Consider the following 7,403-nt stretch of genomic DNA (forward strand, 5'->3'; position numbering starts at 1 on the left):
AAAAACTGATAATGGATGTTTTAATGGTAGAGGCTCAAACTTTCAAACAAAAATTTGAATTTTGAAAAACATCTCTGCATTGTGAGTTGACAGTTTCACAGTACTTAAATACTGTTTCTGTGAGACTGGTGGTATTATTAATAAATGTGATTTGCCAGAGAAAGGAAAAGTTGTATTCCATTGTATACAATGAATCAAAATGCATCTGCTGTCATGTATAACTAAGTAGAACAAACAATAAAAAATGTGACTTAAAAATATTGAATAATTAATTAAATGTGTCGATACTTGGAAGATCTGTATAATCAATGAATCAATATCTTCCAAATGGCCAAAGCATGGTGTTATAAAATTATACATGGGTAGAGATGAAAGTATAAGATAGATTAATAAAATTTTAATTAAATCAAATATAAAAAGTCACTGATGATGTTTCTAATCCTAAAATAGTAAACTTAAAGAAGCTACCATTCATTGAGTTTTGAGGTAACAGCAAATAAAAGTATAATTATCTGAAAAGACTATTAAAATACTCCTTCCTTCACCAGTTACATCTGTGTTAAGGTGGATTCTTTATTTCACCCAAAATAACATATCCTAATAGACTGGATGCAAAAGCAGATATGAGAGTCCAGTAAAACTGACTTACGAGTATGTAAAATCTTCTCATTATTATTTTTTTTTGGGGGGGATATTATTATTTGTCATAAAATACTTTAAAAATTAACATGTAATGGATTCATTATTATTTTAAAATGAATTTATTTATAAATACTATTAAAATGTGCTTTAGTTTTTAATACAATAGATATTAATAGACGGAGATCATCAACAAAAATAACACAGAGTTCTGAGACCAAAAATTTATAGAATCCCTGGGTTAGAGGATACACACAATAACAGGCAAGAATTCAACTTACGTGTTGTTGCCTTATCCAATTTCAGGATATAACCCTTAGCCCAGGGATCTTTATCCACAAAATTTGCTAGTTCTCTTGCAATTCTGCATTTCCCCCTAGACTGTAAGAACCTCTGAGAACAGACAACGTATCTCTTTTTCTCTTGTGTCTCTAACCACTCTTCGTTTCTAGTAAATACAGTCTAGAAATTTGCAAGATAAGTAAGCAATATAAAACCAATGTTAGCATATCATTGGCATTCAATATATATTTAATGTTGAATGAATCAATAAATTATTTTAAAAACTCAGGACTTAGATCCTTGAATAATGAAATCCTGTCCTAATAAATGATACTCATTCTAGTCCTTGGAATTCTATGCTGTTATAAAGAAACTTGAAACTAGCCCTTCATGCTGGTAAAGATTCTTGGTGATTTGCATCCTAATGTTAGCTCACAACTCAGCAGGGAGTTTTAGTGATTTCTTCCTTAAAGAAGAAAACTCCCTTTCTCTAGTTCAGTCTAAGTTCTTTCAACTCAGCTCCCAAACTATCTCTGTTGTTGTCATTGTTTAAACCAGTCTATATCCTTATGGTTATATCTTTTTTCCTCCCTTTTTTCAGTACATTGCCCAGGTTGACCTTGAACTTGTGATTCTCCTGCCTCAGCCTTTCAAACTGCTGGGATTATAGGTATATGTTACAATGTTTGGCCTTTGTGGATATATCTTTATGTCATCTCTTCCTACTGCTTTTCTTCTTAGCCTTCCCTCTTTTTTTTTTTTTTTTAATACTGAGATTGAACCCAGGCCTCACATTTTCAGACTCTTGTTATCCCTTTCTTCCATGTCTTACTCTTTAATTTCATTCTTTATTTTTCAAATATTCCTGTCGGGGTTTCTAGAGCCCCCAGCCTTAGACATGGTCAAGATGGCGCCTGACGCTGAGCCAAAAGCGGCCAGCTATACAGTAAACAACCAGCGAATTCCAATGATTGGCTAGTTAACGATGTGATTAGAGCATGCCCCCCCTCGTGTACCCATCCTGTGCCTGCAGCTGTCCGCGTTTATCTTGTGTACTCTCCCCTGATTGGTTGAAGTGTATATAAGCCTGGTGGGTGGGAGAGTAGGGGGCAGAAGCTGAGGAAGGAGCGGAAGAAGCTGCGGCGACGGCGGCGGCGACGGAGGCGACGGCGGCCGCGGCAGCAGCGGGAGCGGAGCTGGAAGGAGGGAGTACGCGGGAGTGGAAGGAGCTGGGAAAAGGGAAGCTGAGAGTGCGCAGGAGCTAGGGGTAAGAGAAGCGTAGGAAAGAAACTGTGCACAATAAACTTCCAAAGCTTCAGACGTTTGCCGTGTCTCTCTCTGCGGGCAGAGGGGACGCGACATATTCCCTTATTGTATCTTTCCATTCTTTTAGTATTTATGTACTTCATAGAGACACTCTGAGGCACTGTTTTAGTCTGCTGGCGGTTCTTATGAATTTTAGATACCTTTCTTTTTTTTCTTTTAGAATTATTTTATTAAATAATAAATGTACAACTTCTTAACTCCACACACACACTTAAAATTTTAAAAGGAAAAATGTTATGTCTTATTATATCATGACCCTGGCTAACTACTTTTCAAAACTTTGAGAGAAACCTTAAAAAAGATTTCACATGTCACCTGAAACTTAAAAATTTAACTTTATCAAAAGAAGGAATGTTTCTGCACTCTTACAAAGGCCATTAGAAAGAAACAATAAATAATTAAAAACTAAGAAACTGTCTCAAAGGCATTTTTTTTGTTTACAATCCGTTTGCCACAAAAGGTAATGTTATTAAATAATCCAATTCATTTACAAAATGGGTTTCTGCATCTGCTCTTGTGTCTTCTGCCATCTCATTGCATATTTATGCATGACAGATAAGCATTTCCTTAACATTGTTATTTCAATAAACTGCTGTTCTGTTACCTCTGGGATTTCATCCTCTCCTATTTATATAGTGAAGGCCATGGCAAATAGAATGGAGTTCAGTAACAGCTCCTCCCACCATAACTCCTACTTCCTCCACTGCCTCCTTTGACCATAATTTCCTCTACCATATGGTCCCCCCATCTTCTTGCTACCACCAAAGTTGAATCATAGTTAGAAAGTTGCTGGTTATAATTTTCAAAATCATTTTAATTTCCGATTCTATAATTTCTTTTTCCACAGTTGTCATAACCTCCATAACCCCTACACTGGTGGCCATGTCCAGGTGCTCCACCACCATATCCTCCACTTCCTACTTCATAATCAGGGCTACCTCCAAAACTACCACCTCCAAGTCCTCTCCATACATATCATTATAGCCATGTCTACTTCCAGATCCATCAGATCCTTCTCTAGAGTTACTTCCTGGACCTGGTCCAAAATTTCCATTGCCACTGGGGAATCCCCAAAACCAAAGTTGCTTCCTCTTCCACTCCTAAAATTTTGGATTTTCTTGCATTCCTTGTCTAGACAAACCTTTCTTACTTTTGCATTATGACCATTGATGGTGTGTTATTATTGCATTACAATTTTATCCACAGGAATCATGGTCATCAAAAGTAACAATGCTAAAGTCTCTTTTCTTTCCAGATTGCCTATTAGCAATTATCTCAGTGATATCAGCTTTTCTAAGTTCTTCAAAGTAATCTCTAAGGTGATGTTCCTTGGGATCGTCATCATCATCATCATCATCTTCTTTTTCTTCTTTTTGCTATTAGGAATTGAACCCAAGGTACTTTACCACTGAGCTAAGTCCCCAACCTTTCTTATTTTTGAGACAGGATCTTGCTAAGCTGCTTAGGGCCTTGCTAAGTACGGAGACTGGCCTTGAACTTTCAATCCTCATGCCTCAGCCTTCCAAGTTGCTGGAATTACAGGCATGTACCACTGCTACCAGCTTTGATATCTTCTCTTTTTTAGTTTTTAATAGGAAGATTTATTTGAAAAGTTTCACTTAGTGCAATGTGCCTAAAAGGAAATCACAATGCAATTAAGATTTAAATCAAGGCTTCAGAATTCATAGAAACACCAAGACTGAAATCCTAAAGTATTGATATTGCATCTCAAAATCTCCCCATTAACTTTAAAAAAAGCTCCAACTTACACGCCTTACAGGTTATTAAATGAAACTAGAATTAACAAACCTGCCAAGAGTTTCGCTTTTAATTGTAGACTCAGGTCCTATATTGAGTTTTACAAAAAGCACGTCTTTCAACATGCATCCAAATAGTGTTCAACATAACATGGTATAAGAGCAATATTTAAAATAATTCAATGATTTTAACCTAAATACACTTACTGTTTAAAGTACATACTACAATATAACTAACTTGAGAAAAGCTGCAAATTCTTTAACAGTTATAATTTACTCAACTTTGCTGTTACATCCTGGATGACTGCTGTGTTCAAAAAATACTGAACCTTAAGTCTTTCAAATAATCCTGATTCCCACTTACAGAGTAAACATAAGTCATAAGCTTGGATAGTAAAAACTGTTAGAAGGACATTTTGTTCTTTCTTTAAAACAAAGTTGACCAAGAGTCAATGATCAGGATCAGTTACATTTTCCATCCACCACTCATCCTGGACATGCTAGGCATCCCTCCTATTTTGTTCACACCCATAGATGCATGGCTTCCACTTCTGTAGTAGCTGTTATTCATTGCTCCTTGGGTACCTATGCAATGTTTGATTGAAAATCCCTGGAGTTTTCCTGTAAAACTTGGTCATGCTGCCCTGGCCATCATAGCCACCTCCATATCCACTAGATCCTTCTCTAAAGTTACTTCCTGGACCTGGTCCAAAATTCAGCTGTGTCACCATAACTGGAGTGGTTTGACAAGCCCATGCCTCCCATCATTTGGTTGCCATAAGCACCAACACGTGCTTCTGCTGTAGGATTCAAGAAGAGTTCTATATATCTGTGTTGCATGTTTGCTTTGTCTTTTGACATAGTTACCACAGCATCTGCCTGAGTAGCAGACTTGACATCTGCTTCACCACAGTTACTCTGCCATTGGGACCAATCTCAGTATGTACTCTTAAAGGATTGAGTGGTGAAAAAAACTATAAATGTCATTCTCAGTAGCTCTGTAAGATAATCCCCACATGTGTACACAGTGCCCTGTTGTGTTCTGGAAAGTAGAGCCATCATCCCCATATCTGTGATCAGACATTCCTGAAAAACAGTAATTGAGGTCTCTTCCAAATCTATCTGACCCCAATCCATAGATATTATTAAACCATTATAATCATCATAGCCTCCATGGCCTCCACCATAAGCACCATGCCTCATCCTCTCAAAGCCAGCTCCCTGCCAAGGCTGTTATACCCTCTGCCAAGGGAACCTGGCTGCTGTATGGCCATAAGCTTTCATGGTAGATCATAATGAGTTCTAACTTCAGCTTGAATATTTAAGAAACATTTTGATATACCTGGGCCCTATTCTTTCCTTGTGTTTCTTTAGAACCTTTTTAGCTATTTCTTGTGACGCAAACTGCACAAAGGCCTTCCCACCCCCTGTACTCTTTCCCTGGAAGTCCACTAGCAATGTCATCCTATTTGGTATGATTTCCAATCTTGAGAACTGAACAATTTCTTCCTTGCTACATCCAAAGGAGAGTGCTCTAAGCTATACAAAGCCATCATTGGACAGGTTAGGACTATTTGAATCAGTATGTTTCAATACCCAATCCATTTCAACATTGTTTGACTTGAATACTTCAACACATCTGTGTCCCATAGTTTCTCTTTTTTCAGGACCAGTTTGACTTCATCTTCTGAATCAAGTTCAACAAGCCTTGCCACTCTGTCTTCTCTGCTATAGGTGAAATGAATACCTTGAACCCCATTTGAAATTTAGCAGTCAGAAAACAACAGTTGCATCTCATCGGCCAAACAAAACCAGGGCAAGTACCGGACCTTCACCACCAATCCTCCTCTGCCTTCGGTGCCCAACATCATCGTCTCTTTGAAGATCCTGGTGTTGAAATAGACCACACATACGACTTCAGGTGGCTAAGAAGAAAATCTCGATATCTTCTTTAATTCCAACAAATAACATTTTTATAGTCACATGAGCCCCTGGTTTTCCAGACTTTTCTCTTGTTATACCTCATTTTGGCTCAACTACTCTCCCATCAATTGAATGAGCTCTTGCAGTCATGGTAACAATTAGCCTCAGACACGGATGAGAAAGTTACAAAACCAGATCCTCTTGATCTTTCGCTTGCTGGATCCCTCATAACCACACAGTCTCTAAGTTTCCCCAGGACTCACAGTACTTTGTTAAACTTTTTACTGTGGTTTAGAAGCTTAAGCCACCAACAAAAAGCTTATGGAATTGTTCCTTTTCTCTCTCTATTAGACTTAGTCACTTCAGCCGGATCTCCCACAGTAGAGTGAGAAGAGAGAGCTCTCCATGGATGAACATGAACTGGACTGGTCCTGGTGCTGTAGTGACTTCTGCCGCTGCTCAAGAAATAGCACTGCTAAGAGCACCTCCACCAGGGACCTGGCCTTGCTGCTACTTAGATACCTTTCTTAAAGATCAGAAGGGAATGCATTTTCAATTGTCCGATATTGAATGTCCCATAAAGTACCTCAATTCAACTGTTATGTTCTAAATACCGTTTCCTCTTCATTCTGCTCTCTCTGCTGTCCTTCCCCGCCCATTTTTATGAGTTTTTGATAATCATATAACTTACCGCACCAAATCAGTCACCAGTGATTGGTTCCCTAGGTAAGGTCCTTGTCAAGAGCCTCTTAAATTGCACCTCTGCCTCCAGTTTCTCCCTCCCCAACATTTCTTTCCTCATTGCTTTCAGAGTAAACTATTCATTGTCTACAGGATATAAATATCTTAAATGCTCACCAGTAACTGGTAGGTGAGCCTGTAGGTCCTTGACTTCTCTTGGTTCAAGGGTGAACCCAGTGTTTTGTAGAACATTTCTTAGGTCACAGACATTAACCTTCCCTCCTAAATAAAAACAACAAAAAGTTGATAAGGATGCTATAGAATGACAAATACAGGTATCAATCCCTATCTAGAAACAAAAGTTCAAAGAAACTTTAAGTCATGTGGGAATCAGGAATATATTTCCATAATTAAATTTTTGGGAGAAGTTTATATTGAGGAAAAAAAGCAGAGTTTGGCTACTCTGATGAGTTAGGCAAAGATAACAACCAAATAATGCTACGCTAGTCCAGAAAATAAGATTTGAAACTTGATATAGTAACAAAAAATTATTTCCATATGTAATTGTACATAAAGGAGAACTCTGATGAATGAAGAATTACTAAAAACTATTGATGGTCTTTATTAAATCAATCTTAAATATGAAGGTTTACAGAGCTATATATGTGATTTCTCCTTGACTCATCTACAGTATATCTATATATCATAGAAGAAATGATTGATAGAATTAAATATATAAAATGAAAAAATATTCATATATCAAAATAAGATAAAATGGACAGAACATGGACAGAA

At 37.5% G+C, this 7,403-nt stretch overlaps 1 pseudogene; it reads right to left on the reverse strand.

Moving 5' to 3' along the window:
• Positions 1–4,470: 4,470 nt before the first annotated feature.
• On the reverse strand, positions 4,471–5,875 carry LOC124980466 (heterogeneous nuclear ribonucleoprotein H-like; annotated as a pseudogene).
• Positions 5,876–7,403: the final 1,528 nt, after the last annotated feature.

The sequence above is a fragment of the Sciurus carolinensis genome, chromosome 3 (genome assembly GCF_902686445.1).
Source record: "Sciurus carolinensis chromosome 3, mSciCar1.2, whole genome shotgun sequence".
NCBI lineage: Eukaryota > Metazoa > Chordata > Mammalia > Rodentia > Sciuridae > Sciurus > Sciurus carolinensis.